Raw genomic sequence first — 14,250 nt, 5'->3', positions numbered from 1 at the left:
ACCATCAACTAGAAATTAGCCTCCCACACTGTTGTACCTTTTAAATTTGTTTTATTTAATCTGCCCAGCCAAGCCACAAGACAAAATAAAGTGGCAAAGGTTGAATTTTTAAAATATGCCCAACCAAACCACAAGACAAAATAAAGTGACAAATGTTAACAACAGAACAACTCCAAACTCTACAGTGCTGGTGATGATAAAAAGGTCATTGTTATCCAGGGACTCTTCTTATTCTGGAGAAACTGAGGAGTCCAAAGTAAATACACTTTCATCTTGTTGCCACAGAGCAGTTTGAAGTGAGAGGAAAGAAGAGAAGCAAGCAAGCCCGGAGACAGATGTTTGGCTTAGTGGTTGAGAGGTCTGCATTCCATGTCAAAGCCCCAGGAGTCAAGGTCCAGCTCTGCTGTGACTCTGGCTTCCTGGTCCTGCACACGCTGGGAGGCAGCAGGTGGTGGCTCAGGGTTCATGTTCCCCAAGCGGGAGATGTGGATTGGGTTTCTGACTGCTGGCTATGGCCTGACCTATCTCCAGCCTCAATGGACATTTGGCAGGCGAACCAGTAGATTGGTATTCTGTTTATCTCAGTCACAGAAAGTTCAAGAAATTAAACATTAACTTGCCATAAGGGGTGAAAACTGGGGCCCAACACCCCCTTAGCTGCATCAGTCACTGTGGGTAAACAGTAGAGATTGTGCTCTACTCTAACTTGTTCTTTTGGGGCTCACAAACAATAATCATAACCCATTTGAGTAACACCGATGTGTATTAAAGTTAAGACTTATTACAACTTTCAGCAAATATTGCAAAATGAGACCATTTCACTGCACCAGTGGGAAATTGGGTGTTGTGGCATCAACCTCAGCACCCTGCTTGCTCCTTTGCGTTGGTTTAGTTGCACAGAACAGAGGCAAATCTGGATTCAGGGAAATAACACTGAATTATAAACCTTAAACCTTGTCTTGTAGTTGCAAAGAGACTCTCCCATTAAAGTGTACACTGGCAACTGGGAAAGAACAAGAGATGCCGTTCGTTTTTAAAGTGAAATCACTAATAAACTCTTACTGATTTGTTACTGATTCGCTCAGTCTGAGTGTTCCACCAGGACCAGGATGTGTACCTATGACCAGCTGCCCAAGGGTGAACAAGGGAGATGGACAAGCCATTTTAACTGTTTCTCAGCATGCAGTCCAAGAGTCTGAGGCAGTCATCAGCGCTGGCCTGTGCTCGGGTGTTAGAGTTCTTTCTGAGTGTCGTCTTGCAGCTCTGAATGGGTTAACGTTGCCACCATGCGTTCCGTGCCTGATCACTAACACTTTGGCTCCCATCAACCCCAACTGCATCTCTGTCCTCACTCAGCTTTAGACTTCACACTTCGTTCCCCTTTCAGCTCAGAATTTTTCTAGACCCCATTCCCCACCCTGCGAGTAATTCCAGAAGATTCAGAACTCCTGGGAGGCAGGAAGTTGGAAGTTGCAGATGTGGCCTGCTCATTTAATAGTTGTCTTCAAGGCTTTAATTAGGCATTTACCCTAATTTCTTTAGTTAGTATCGCACCTGTTCCCTGAGCTAATCCCAGTGACCTAAAAGCTCATCAGATTCTGTTGGAGGAAAACAAGAACCTTCATGCCTAACACATCCTTCCTTTTCTTCCTTTCTTTCTCCCTCTCTCCCTCTCTCCCCAACTTCCCTTCCTTCTTCCTTCCCTCTTCCTTTTTCCCTCCCTCTTCCTTCTTTCCTTCCTTCCTTCCTCTCTCCCTTTCATCAAAAAAAAAAAAAAAAAAAGCAGAGAAAGGATTAATGTTATCTCTTTTTCTAGGTACAATGGCTGTTGGTAAAAATGCCACTCTGACTAGCATGCTTCCAGCCATAGCCCTTTGAACGGCTCACTGTCGTTATCTGTCTTTACAGAGGATGAAGTGAAAGCACAGAGAGGTTTAGTGCCTGCAACAGGTCACACAGCGAGGTGAGCACACAGCTAGGATTTACCATTCAGGCAGTCAGCTCCAGGGTCCACATCTTCCCACTGAGGGACAGTGCCTTTACACCGGGACCCATTCCTCTGCTCACTCATTCACAGAATTCTAGTTCCACCGAATCATGCTTGTTTTAGACAAGGAAAAAGCAAGGGGGTGGGACCTGGAGGCGCTGGGTTTGGGTCTAGCACGTTCTCAATCTCCCTGTGTGATTAGGACTTGTCCTATCATTTTTCGTTCTTGTTTTATAAAAATGATACACAGAGAAGGATTAATATTAAGTATCCAGTGAACATCAGTTCTAGTGGTTTGGAGACAAAGAGAACTGGCTGGCACCTTGTCCAATGTGGAACATCACTTGGTCTCTCCAAGCTGTCGTTTTCCTTACCTAAAAGGGGATATTGTCCATATCTTCCAGGGTGGTTGGAAGAATGCTCCAGGTACTCAAGTTCAGTTAAAATCATGCTTCAATACTATAAGCTGCTAAGTATAAAAATGAAAATAGACACAAGACAGCTGAATAGTACCCTATAACCATTTAAAGATGTGTAACAGAAAGTTGTATATAAACTAAAATTGAAATATCAGTGAGGTAGTCACAGGATGTGGTTAAGAACTTTGCATTTTCTAACATATTGGTCACTCAATACCATGTCAATTAACTCCGTGATGCTGTAAATTGTTGTTGATGTTATGTTGTGGCTTTTCATTGGAGGGGATGAGATTCTGCCAGCTCTACTTTCAGGCCAGGGATGGTCTCCCAAGGAAGCTGTTGATTTTATCTGGACAATGAGAGGCTGGACGCTATGCATGGTACATGCTCACAATGAAGGAATCGTGACTGGATGTGAACTGTACTACTGCAATGTGGAGGAATCCAACATGGGGAGAGGGCATGGGGAGAGGTTGGGGGAATTTCAGAGCCTATGAAACTGTGTCATAAAACGGAATTTAAAAAAAAAAAGCAAAAAAAATGCTCCAGGCACTGGCTGGCAGATACTAAAACTTAAGTAAATAGCAGTCTTTGAAAAGACCAGCTATTATGCAAAGTCCCAAGTTCTTGATGCAACCACTTTGTTATAAAGAGGTCATTCTTTTCATGAAATGGAAAATAAATTAAGATCCCAAGGTTCCCCACTCTCCATCTTAGTCCCCAGAGGATGAATCGTCTTGAACCCATCAGCCAGTGGGGAGACGGTGATCTCAAGCTGGGCTAAGGCTCCTAGTCTGGCTTATTCAGCACAAACCTCAACAGAGCCAGTACCTACCATACCTCTTACACCTGCTAGAAAACTAGCAGAGCAGGGAGAAAAGCAAACAATACAACGAAACAAAGCCCTTCCCCCGACAGCTGGCTAACTTGAGGCTGCAGCTAGGAACAGGTGTGTATAACTCGTGGGCAGTCCCGTGGGTTGTGTGGGCACCATGGGCACACACCTGTCTCTGTTCCCTAGGACTGCTGCTGAGGCTGTTCAAGTTGGAGTAAAGAGACGGCTGGGGTGGTGCTTATAAAATGACCCTGAAAGCTGTCATGCCTAACACATGCGGAGTTAAATCCAAGTGGTGGACCTTACTTCAATCCAAAGTTGTTAGGACATTAATAATGACAGAAAACAGTGAAAAATATAGGAGTGTCTGGGCCGGTTAGAAAATGAGGGATTTATGTCAGGTCATGACAAACAGAGGTCATGAAAAGAAATTGCCTAAATTTGGAAATGTTTTTGCAGCCCCATAATTGCTCTTTTAATTCTATTTTTTTCATAAACGTTTTGAAGTATACTCGTAGTGTAGGGAGTCAGTGGCAGAAGCCCCAGAGTAACAACCTGGATGAGATGATTTTGCTTTGTTGGGTGACGTGATTTTTCAAACAATATCCTTCACATCCTGCTTACATCAACTGTTAAGAATAGCATTTGGGGTGGTTGTTTTCTTCTCTCTGGGCATAGCCTGCGCTGCCGGCCACCTTTATACACAGAGGAACTTCTTCCTAAGAAAAGGGAAGTGGGGAATTTCAGAGAGTGGCAAAATAATACGGAAACATGAGTACTCAGTGCTAGGTCTTGTGAGCAACCGTGTTTTATCCCATTGGGTCTCTGTCCCTCCTTCCTCCTCTGCCATCTTCTCTCGGCACGCATTTCCTGTGCCCTTACTGAGCATTGGTTGGTAAACAGAGGGAGAAGAGAGAAGCCTGCACCTGGGAGGTCAGGTGGCTCCCTGCTTGCTGTGGTCAATGTTCTTGAGATATCCTTTCCGTCCAGGCATAGACTGTAAGCTTCTTACTGTTCAGTAAACCTGGGATGATTGGAGCAAGCTGGGAACATGATGTGTTGACAGATCTCCACTTCATTTTAACAGATGATGCAGGACTAATGCAAAAATGCTACTCACCATAGCTGGCTCAGGGAAACATCAGTTTTCAGGTACCTTCTTGGGTCCCAGTCATTGTCCCAGAACACTGGGAGGGTGGTTCCGAAGCCTGCATTGGGGCGTCCTGTGAGGTGTTCCAGTACGTGCTGATGGATATTGTCTATCATTTCAAACTTTTTAGTTAGTGTCATTCTAATGACATTTTATTCTACATAAAACTTGGTTGAAAAGTTTTGGGATAAAAAAAAGTTTGGGGATCTATTTTCCTTCATATATTTTGATTTTCAGGTTGTAACTTCCACAGTTTGAATTCCATATTACAATTGGTGTTTAACTTGTTTGCACTGTGAATTGTTTTTCTGCCTTTGTTATCATGAAGACTATGACAGAGAACAGAGCACTGCCAGATAGCCAGCCCATAGGCTAGTTGACAGGAAACTAGCCTCGTCTTCAGCTGCTGGGTCATCCGTGTTCCATGGGGCTGAGAGAATGTGGCACGTGCGACTAAGTGTTGGGAGACAAGGATGTTATACATAACAATGCCCCTTTTCAAGGCTGGCATGATCTTGCAGTGGTAGAATATGTGTGCCATGACACTCTTTTAGGGTCCCTGTCTTGGGTAGACTTGTGAGGATTCTGACTTGGATAGAGGGTCATGATCGACAGTTGTCCTCCCAAATCCCTTACCTTTCTGGAGCGAGCCTTTCAGATAAACCCCTCTCTATATATCAGCATTGCCACCAGCACCAACTTCACAGTGTGCGACTTCATGGTTGTACAGGATCCCATGTTTTGAGGAGTCTCTTGCTTGATCCAATGCTTGAAAGTCTTCATTCCTTTTATTTTTGCATCTGTGCTTTGCAATCAAAGTGTGATGGAGCAAGGCACTGGAAGGCGTATGTGCAGTATTCATGTTCACAACCACCCTTCCTTTCCCATATGCTTGTACTTCTTGGGAGCTCCATGGGCACAGAGCACGCGGATCTTCACCAGAACTCAGAGTAAGTGCGAGCTCAGCATGTGTGTCTACAAGTTAGTAAGCAAGAGCACAGATCACCCTGGGAGCCAGGGCTGCCTGTGGCTACAGAAAGAAGTGATGAAATGCCAAGACACATAAGTGATCAAGAGACCATTTGGCATTATCTCTTTCTCAGATCACTTCCTGGCATTGCCCAATAACCTGTGCTGACCGTGATGACACTGGGGCGAAGGAATGCAGCATGATTTACTCTCCAAGCAGCAGGAGTAGAGTGTGTGCATATCGAAAAGTGAAACCACATCTGAATTGGGTTTGCACAGTGTTCCACTGTACTGGTAAGTAATGAAACGCCCATCTGTGAATGAACTCTGGAATACAAATTGTGTCATTTCTCGGAATTCTGCATCGGAGTTAATGCTCTTATATGTGCATTTTGAATTGGTACTTGTATATAGAAAACAGCACAAATCAAGTTAGTACTCTAAATTTTAAATTTTAATGTACTTAAAATGACAAAGTAAGAACCACCATAATTAATTAAGAGCATGAAGCAGAACTGATAAAACTTTATGTATTTTTACTTTTAATGGCCAGTTTGTGCTGGCCTCACAAGCATCTATCTAGCCCTGGTTGTTGTAATTGAACCTACTTTGAAAGTTTTCGCTGTTAGCCCAATCAGCTCAATTTCCTTCCCCATGTCAAATGCTGCACTTCAGCCGCTTCCGAGGGTCTCTGTCCTCTTCTTGTTACTGTTATGGATGGTTGTTTGTGTCCCACAAACTTTCCCTATTGGAATACTAAGCCCCAATGTGATGGCAGTCAGAAATGAGGCTGTTGGTGGTGATTAGGTTTAGATGAAGGCGTGTGGGCAGGACCTCCACTGGCTAGTGCCTTGGTGAGAAGAGAGCCCACAGCACTCCCTGCTCTCTCTCCTGTTTCCTTTTTACACACCCTATGTGAGGATGCAGCCGTCTGCACCCCAGAACCTTAGTCCTCACCAGGAACCAGCTGGCACCGCGACCCTGGCCATCAGCTTCTTGTGTGTGAGAAACACATTTCTAGTGCTGTCTGCCCATAGCATTTTGTTATGCTGATGAGCGCAACACAAACCCATTTGTGTGAAATTTGACTTTGTTTCTTCATGTAGAGCTGCATTTTTGCTTTCGTGGGTTTTTTTTTTTTTTGTAATTTCTTTTGTGCATGCATATCCACATTTTCACATATATGCATACGCCTCTACTACCCTGGATTATTTATGCATCTGTCCTATATGATTTTAAGGTAATTTGTACCTGGTGGTCTACAATAAAGTTTTTCAAGACTATAATATTATTAGCAACATTAGCCTGTGGCTAAAATTGCACATTTGTCTAGACAGGTGTTCCATTTGCATATGAGAAGAAACTTCTGTATCTAATTTTTGGATTTGAGCTAATCTGAGATTTCCAGCGGGAATTTTCGGTCTTGTGCAACATTCTTCCACTGAGTAGGCCATTAGGAAGGCATCAGACTAAATAACAAAAAGAAGCTCGAGTCATTTGAACTGACTCTCCTTTTCCCACTACCAAGCGCCTGACCTAATATAGAAAGAAACGCTCACTTCCTTGTTACGAAGTTGTTTTTCCCCTCCTCTTTTTGTTTTCAAAATACTTTGAGCATGTGTCCTACAGGTGGCTGAAATTTAAAACAAAATAATACAACATGTAATAATGTCCCCAAAGTTAAACTCACAGACCAATGAACAGGTCAAAATAAATTTTGAAAAAGAGCAATGCTTTGTTTTAGATTTGTAATAATGCAAATGTTGTAGACAAACGAAAACGTCTAACAGATTATCCAGTGACAATTTGGAGTAATTAGACCTCTCGTGCTTGCCTCTGAGGTAGGAACGGAGAGCGTCTATTGCAGGATTTAGATAGGCTCCCTGTGCAAAATCCAGTGTTTTCAGCTTGATTAGGACTGATGGGACTGCATCAGGATTATTAGAGTAAAATATCTGGGAAATGGTCAATGTCAAGTGCATCAGTTGAATAATTGACTTCAAAGCTTATGGCGACCCTCATGGGAGAAAGGGAGGTAGATTCTTATAATTATCTGGGGAAGATCTTCTGCCTTGGAAAATCCTAACCCCTCTCTACAGGTTTCTCCGAATAGATAAGGCTGTGCTAGGATTTGAATATCTGTCCCTCCGAACTCAGGAGTTAGGATTAGCTTCGCAAATGTTAATGGTACCAAGACAGCAGAAACTTAATCCAATCATGGTATTTAGGGATGGCCCTTCAGGGTGTGGCTAGATAGGATGGAGCCTGCTGGTCGGCCACGGTGGCTTTCTGAGGCCAGCTGGCGCAGCCCATTCTCTCTGGCGGCCTGCTGCCTAAGGACCCTCGCCAACAGCAGCACTTCCCCAGAGGCCTCAGCAAGGGGGACCTCCCACCTTGGCCTGTGAACCTCCAGAATGAAGAGCAAGAATCAGCTTCTCTTCTTTAAAAAGTCTAGATTTCCTTAGTTGTTTTGTTACAGTGACTAAAAGCTGAGAAATACCAGCATTATCCCAGCTCTCTCTCCTTTTCTCTCATACTCTTCATCCAATCAGCCATTCATCCCTTCCATGCTACCACTGAAATATTGTCCTACAGCAGAACCAGACAGTTAGTGACCAATCACTACTTTTTTGTATTTTTTTCCAAGTTGAACATCTTTTGATTGGAATGTAAAGTTGGTTAGTGTGACACACACCCAAACACATAAAAATTGCAAGTTTTTGTCCAAGTTTACAAACATGAAGAGTATCTGGTTGGTCTGAAAATTAAGCATAATGACTTTTTTTCTACACTAATTTCAATTTTCAGGCAAGTTGCCCAAGTCAAAGCAACATGATGCAGTGGCTCTGGAGTTGAGAAATCTGGCTCAAATCCATAACTGCTTTCCCCAGTCCATGGCTCCTACTGTTCTCGTTTGTAGTACAATAGAAGTTGAAGTTCTCTCTTTTGTTGGAGTTTCCCTCCATCCTATTCAAGTCAGCGTGGTCTACTTAAAAGTACAGCTTCATCACTTCTACCATGAGTGTTTCTGTTTGCATGTATGGGTATATGTGCATGGGTGCTTGCATTTGAATTAGGATCTATAACTTAAGTCATGTGAAGAATACAAAGATAGATGACCCACTTTCAAGGAACTTTACAAATCAATGGGTTGATTTAAATAAATTGGGTGGAAAAACTGCAAATTAAAAAAAATTGTCTTTATTTTGTTGACATTTGCACAATGCAGGATACAAATTCCTATTTGCTGAAGTCACGCTGTCAACAATAGCATGACCTCACATAGCAGGTCCACATCCACAGGGATGCCAAGTTTTGCTTAAAAGCTTTTGCATTCTTGTAGCAACTTGTACAACAATACAACTGAAAACAAGTCAGCTTCAATGGTGTGGGAAAGCTCGACACTGTAGATCCAATCATCAAGGCACAGATGAGTGCGTTTTACCAGAGGAAGGGTGTGCGAACATGAACTTCATATATTCTTGTGAAATATTGTTTGTTCTTCAAAGACATTTTCAATGTACAAAGAACTAGGAACTTTTTCTCTAGAAGCTGACAAGTTTTGTCATTGTTTGATTTTTGACTATGCACTACCAATACTGATGTTACGTTCACAAGACTAACATCATGGTTGTTAATATAGCACAATTTTCATCTGAAGATAAGTGAATAATAATGAAATCATTTATATTTTTTCCCCAAGATACTGGTGTGGTGTTCAGGAGGCTTTACTTTTGTGCTTACTTTTGTGTCACTTCTCAACAGTGAAACCATTTCCATTTTTGCTTAAACATATTAGGAGTTTTGTGATTTACACTGATGTTTTTTCAATTTGGGGAACTTCATAAGCCTGTGTGAGTGGATTGTTCCTTGGGTGAAATAGATGCTTTGTGTTCTTATGTTGAACTTCCACAAAGTGCAGAGCTGAACCATGGGTTTGATGAGGGTAGACTACTAAAGCAAATTCAGGAATTGAATCATCAAATAGCAAAGTTTTAGGTCGGACAACTCGACAAATATAGACTTTATTAACTGTCATCCTAGAAGATCGAATCTGTGTGGGGGATGTTACTGTAGGCCAAAGAGGCCTAATGATGCCTCTGTTATAGTAAGAGCATGTCATATTAGTTTCTATGTCATTAGGATGCAGAATTCAACCCGAAGAAGAAGTAAATGAACAAATATGTGTGATGAACGATTGTTCCTGCTTTCTGTGGTCGAGAGACATGACTTAGTAAGAAAGCAAAACTGGTCAGAGTCAAGCTAAAACGTGTTTCATTGATTTTTCTCTACACTTTTTGGCTCAATGTTTTATTATAACCCTAATCTGTTCATTATTCTAATATTTGTAAAACTATATTTTGTGTTTTGTTTCATCTGATAATATTGGCACCAGTTTGTTTGGTTTACTATAAGTAAATAAAATATCCATTTACCTGAAAAAACAAGATGGAAGCTGAGGCTTTTAGTGCAGCAGTTATCCAGAGCAACTGAGTTGAAGTTCAAGATCCACTTTGATTCAAGCTTCTGGTTAGTGGTACCCTGCGAGGTGTCAGGTAACAACTTCAAATTTAAGATCCCTGCCACCTGTTTGCAAGGCCCAGCTGGAGCTGTGGGTTCCTTGCATAAGCTGGGCCCAGCTCAGGAAGTTTCAGGCATTTAGGAAATCAACCTGTGTATCTCAGGACATACAAGCAGAAGGCAGTGTCAAGAGGTCGCTGAGGACATTCACACCCTGAGGGTTTGGACTAATCTCTTTACCACCATTTGTCTCAGTTTGCTCATTTGTAAAACTGGGGTGGAATTGTCAGTTCTTACCCCCTGGGCTATTGTGAGGATGAACTGTATAATATAGGCAAATTGCTTTAAGTGGAGTCTGGCAGAACTTGGCCCATTTTACATTTTTTAATATACTACTCTTTGGTAATGAACTTGACTATATACTTTTATAGAAAACAGAGGGATTTGGCCTTGGCATTAGATGTAAGGATGAAATTTATATGAGAATGTGAGGACAGTGATGGACAGACAGCTGCTTGGTTCCCAAAGAGTATTGCTGGGTGGTGAGGCTGCCCTCCTGGGATAGCCCCAGCTCTCAGGGTCCCTATCTGGACCCTTGTGGTGTTATTTTGTTTCCACACAAAGGTAGGAAATCTTCCTGTAAGCAGCCTAAATATTTGCTTCCATGGAATTGCGGCTTCATTGTTCTATCTTAATTTCCTTAAGAGCTGCTTAGATGAGTTTTCTCTTGTGGGTTAGGCAGAAATATCAATTGGCTATTTTTATACACAGGCCTTATTGGGAGATTTTTCTTACATTCGAAAAGATTAAATATTACCTGGATAAATCTATGCCCAAACCTTGGCACTTCACCCATGCTTTTGTCATACTTATCTTCCAGGATTGTGGGGAGGAATATTTTGAGTCTTCCCAAATGGTAGCTACGGCTTTCCTGCCCCTTCTAGTGTCAAGGTTAATTGAGTGGAGAGCTTATGCTTGGTGACCCAGAACAAGCAGACTCACAGCATCCCGAAACTCTTCAGCCAATAGTGATGTTAGGACAAAGGGAGGTCAACCAGGAAGGAATGTTGTCTCCCACACTGGTGTGATTCCTGCCCTGCAAGACACTTGTGGAATGTCTTAGTGTCAGGAGTGACGCCAGGAACAACTCACTCTCTTCAGCTCCTTTAATGATGTTTTGCCAGGAAGAAAGAAGCAGACCACTCTTGGCATCCTCCTCCTGAAATCCAATCCCCAGCTCTTATTAACTCTCAGACACTAACTTCATGTATCGTCTGTCCTTAACCATTACAGACCTGAGCTCATGGAAAGTGTGTGTGTGCTGAGTAGACTAGAAGTTCAGAACAACACTGATAATGTTAAGGTGTTTTGGAGTGAGAGTCTTTAAATAGTAGGATAAATGGAAAAAGTTTATTTCTAGGTTTTTAAGTTATTAGAATGAAGTTATGAATGCAGTATTTAAATATTCAACTATGCATCAGTCCTAAGAAATTTTTTAAAAAATGTAACCAGGAAAAAATTTCCCTATTGTATCTACAATTCTGAAATAGATAAATTATAAACAGGGAAAATGTATCATTTTAGTATATTACCATTTCTGCATAGCTTGGATGGCATTAGCCCTTGATTAAGATTCAATTTAGTTAGATTTGACCAGGGCCTATGGCTAAATCCAGTGGGAGAAGTAGAAAAATTTTCATATTCACCAACACCTTGATTATGAAGCTTTGAATTTTGTCATCTTTTTCCTCGGCCCATAGGCCACCCCTATATTGTACCAGAGGAAAGTGGCTATGATTAGAGCACACCAGTGACAGAGGGGCTGACTTATGCGTCATCCAGTGGATTTTGCCTGTCTCCAGCAGTCTTATGAGCTGGTTACCTTCCCCTTATCCAGAAAGCATCCTAGGGAGGGCCAACCGATGAAAACTCCTTGATCAGCTGGACGGGAACAGCCCAGGGATCCCAGAGAGAAAAGACTAAAAGCAACAACCGAACTTGCTTAACTGGTTGCCTGTTGCCTTTGATCTCGGATCTGAAGGAGGGAGGGGGGCTGAGATTCTCCCGGTATTGAGGCAGGGAAGTGGGGCCTCACATAGGCGAGTGACTCCAGGCAGCTTCCCAGAGCGGAAACACAAATGGGTAAATTCTATGTGGCAGGGACTTTCTTTTACCTCCAGAAACTGCAAATTTGCAAGAAAGTCATGTCCTCGTGCACAAACAACTGTTAAGAGACTGATCTTTCATGGATTTGGGCTCATTCCCCAAATCAACTTGCTCAGAGCTAGCCCAGGTCAAATCCAGGAGCTTAAAACTTCATCCTAGGGCCCAAACACTGGGCCATCATTTGCTGCTTTCCACAACAGCACACTGGCAAGGAGCTGAATAAGAAGCAAATGGTCTGCAGTGGAACCATTTGCTCTGATGCAGGATGCCGGTGTTAGAAGTGGAGACTTGGGAGCCAGCGCCATGGCATAGTTGAGCCTCCATGTGACACCAACATCCCACCAGCAAGTTCTCGCTGCCCCACTTCCAATCCAGCTCCCTGCTAATGTGCCTGGGAAAGCAGTGGAGGATGGGTGAAGTCCTATGGTTCCTGCATGTATGTGGGAGACCTGGAAAACAGTCCAGACTCCTGGTCTTGGAGCAGTCCAGCTATGGCTATTTCAGCCACTTGGGGAGTGAACCAGCAGGTGGAAGACCTCCCTCTGTAACTCTGCCTTTCAAATTTTATATATACACACACACACATATACATATGGATATATATTTCTTTGTATATATGTATAAATATATATATATATATATTTCTTTTTTTAAAAGAAGATGTCAGAGGCTTAACTCCTCGTGCCAGAATACCATTCCCAAAGGAGAATGTGGCAAAGAACTGAGAGTTCATCCTCAGCTGCGTTGAGATGGAGAGTCGGCTTCCCTGTGCCTGGAGATCCAGGGCCTAGAGAGGCTCGTCCGCTGCTCCCAAGTGCACTGCCACAGGCATACTTCAGAAACAAGACCGTGTTGGTGTGTCCAGAGGGCACTGTGTGGTGGGTGTGTTTGCAAAGCACTCAGGGAACGTGTGCTTGAAGTAATCCCTTCCTGGCCAGAGCCCTAGCTTTGGCAGCTTACAGGAATTCTCCTAACAATGGTGGGATGACACTTCACCCAAATACAGTTTGAATCTTGCCTTGTGCCAAGTTCCATTTTGATTTTTTACATTGCCCTTTAAAGGTTGAGTTCAACTAAATGACCAAATCATTCTCTTATAAATCCTTTGCTGTGCTTGTCTTTGCATGCCCAGTTTCTGGAGATGCTTTGTATTTACTGAGTCTTAGGGACAAATCTAGGTTGTGGTCTCTGTTTTCCAAGAAGGTTGGGACTCCGGAGGGAGGGAGGCTTTGGCTGCCTGGCTGCACAGAGCCAAAGAGGAGCTATCCCTGACTTCCAGACCAGGGTTGCTTCAGGTTCCTTTTTGCCTTCTTGGCTACTTGTACTTGAAAAACATTCATGGCTGTGAAATCCCTCACTTAACAGGAATTCTCTGTGACTGTCTGTCTTCCCAGGCACAAATAAAGAGGAAAGTAATCCCTTCATTTATTTACTTATTTTTATCAAGTATTTTTATTTTTGAATATATACATACATGTATATATACAAAAGCAGGGAGCGGGATGGGAAGTAAGGCCGCTGGGATTAGAACCAGCGTCCATATGGGATCCCAGGGCTTACAAGGCAAGAACTTTAGCCACTAGGCCTCTGTGCCAGGCTCACAACCCAAACTTACGCTAGCCAGCAGGACTTAAATTTCCACAGGTTTTGGTCTCCTTATCCCTCACAGAATCTACCCCCAGACCTGTTTCTCTCTTGTGCTGGTTAGTGTTATGGCCCTGCCTAATGTGACCTGTGCCTGTTCCAACATTCAGGCAGGTACTGGGTTCTAGCCCTGATAGACAGGCCCCCCCAGCCCTAGCTCTCACATGGACTGGTGTGTGGTGTTCAGCAATGTTCCACGCTAACAAGCCAACTCAGAACTCCTCTGTGGCCTGGTGCATCATTCTGACCCATACAGATCTTCCGGTCTCTCTCCTCCAAATCACCAGGTCTCAGTTCCCTTGCTTACCTGAAACTACAGTAGCCCTGTTGTTGGGAGTTCCTCAGGGTTCATTCCTCTCCTCCAATTACAGTGGCCTTATCCATGGATGTCCCTAAGCAGTAGTTCCACACCCTCAAGACCCCAGAGGTCACCACTGGATGGCCAGCAAGCTATTCGGCCACCGTGAGGCAGTAGTGGCTGGGGCCAGGGCCCCAAGCATTGAGTCCGTCCTGGCTTAGGTCCCCTCAGCAGCCACGGTGCTGCTGGGAGGTCCGTCCA

General features: G+C 43.3%; 1 long non-coding RNA gene across 1 annotated transcript in view; it reads left to right on the top strand.

Annotated features, from left to right (window-relative positions):
- LOC131483096 (uncharacterized) overlaps positions 1–5,637 on the top strand; it is a 44,918-nt gene extending 39,281 nt beyond the window's left edge. Inside the window, exon 3 of the long non-coding RNA XR_009247512.1 lies at positions 5,495–5,637. This is a non-coding gene — a long non-coding RNA (uncharacterized LOC131483096). The remainder of the gene's footprint in view (positions 1–5,494) is intronic.
- Positions 5,638–14,250: the final 8,613 nt, after the last annotated feature.

This window comes from Ochotona princeps, chromosome 23 (assembly GCF_030435755.1).
Source record: "Ochotona princeps isolate mOchPri1 chromosome 23, mOchPri1.hap1, whole genome shotgun sequence".
Lineage (NCBI taxonomy): Eukaryota > Metazoa > Chordata > Mammalia > Lagomorpha > Ochotonidae > Ochotona > Ochotona princeps.
This window is presented reverse-complemented; position numbering and strand designations above follow the sequence as displayed.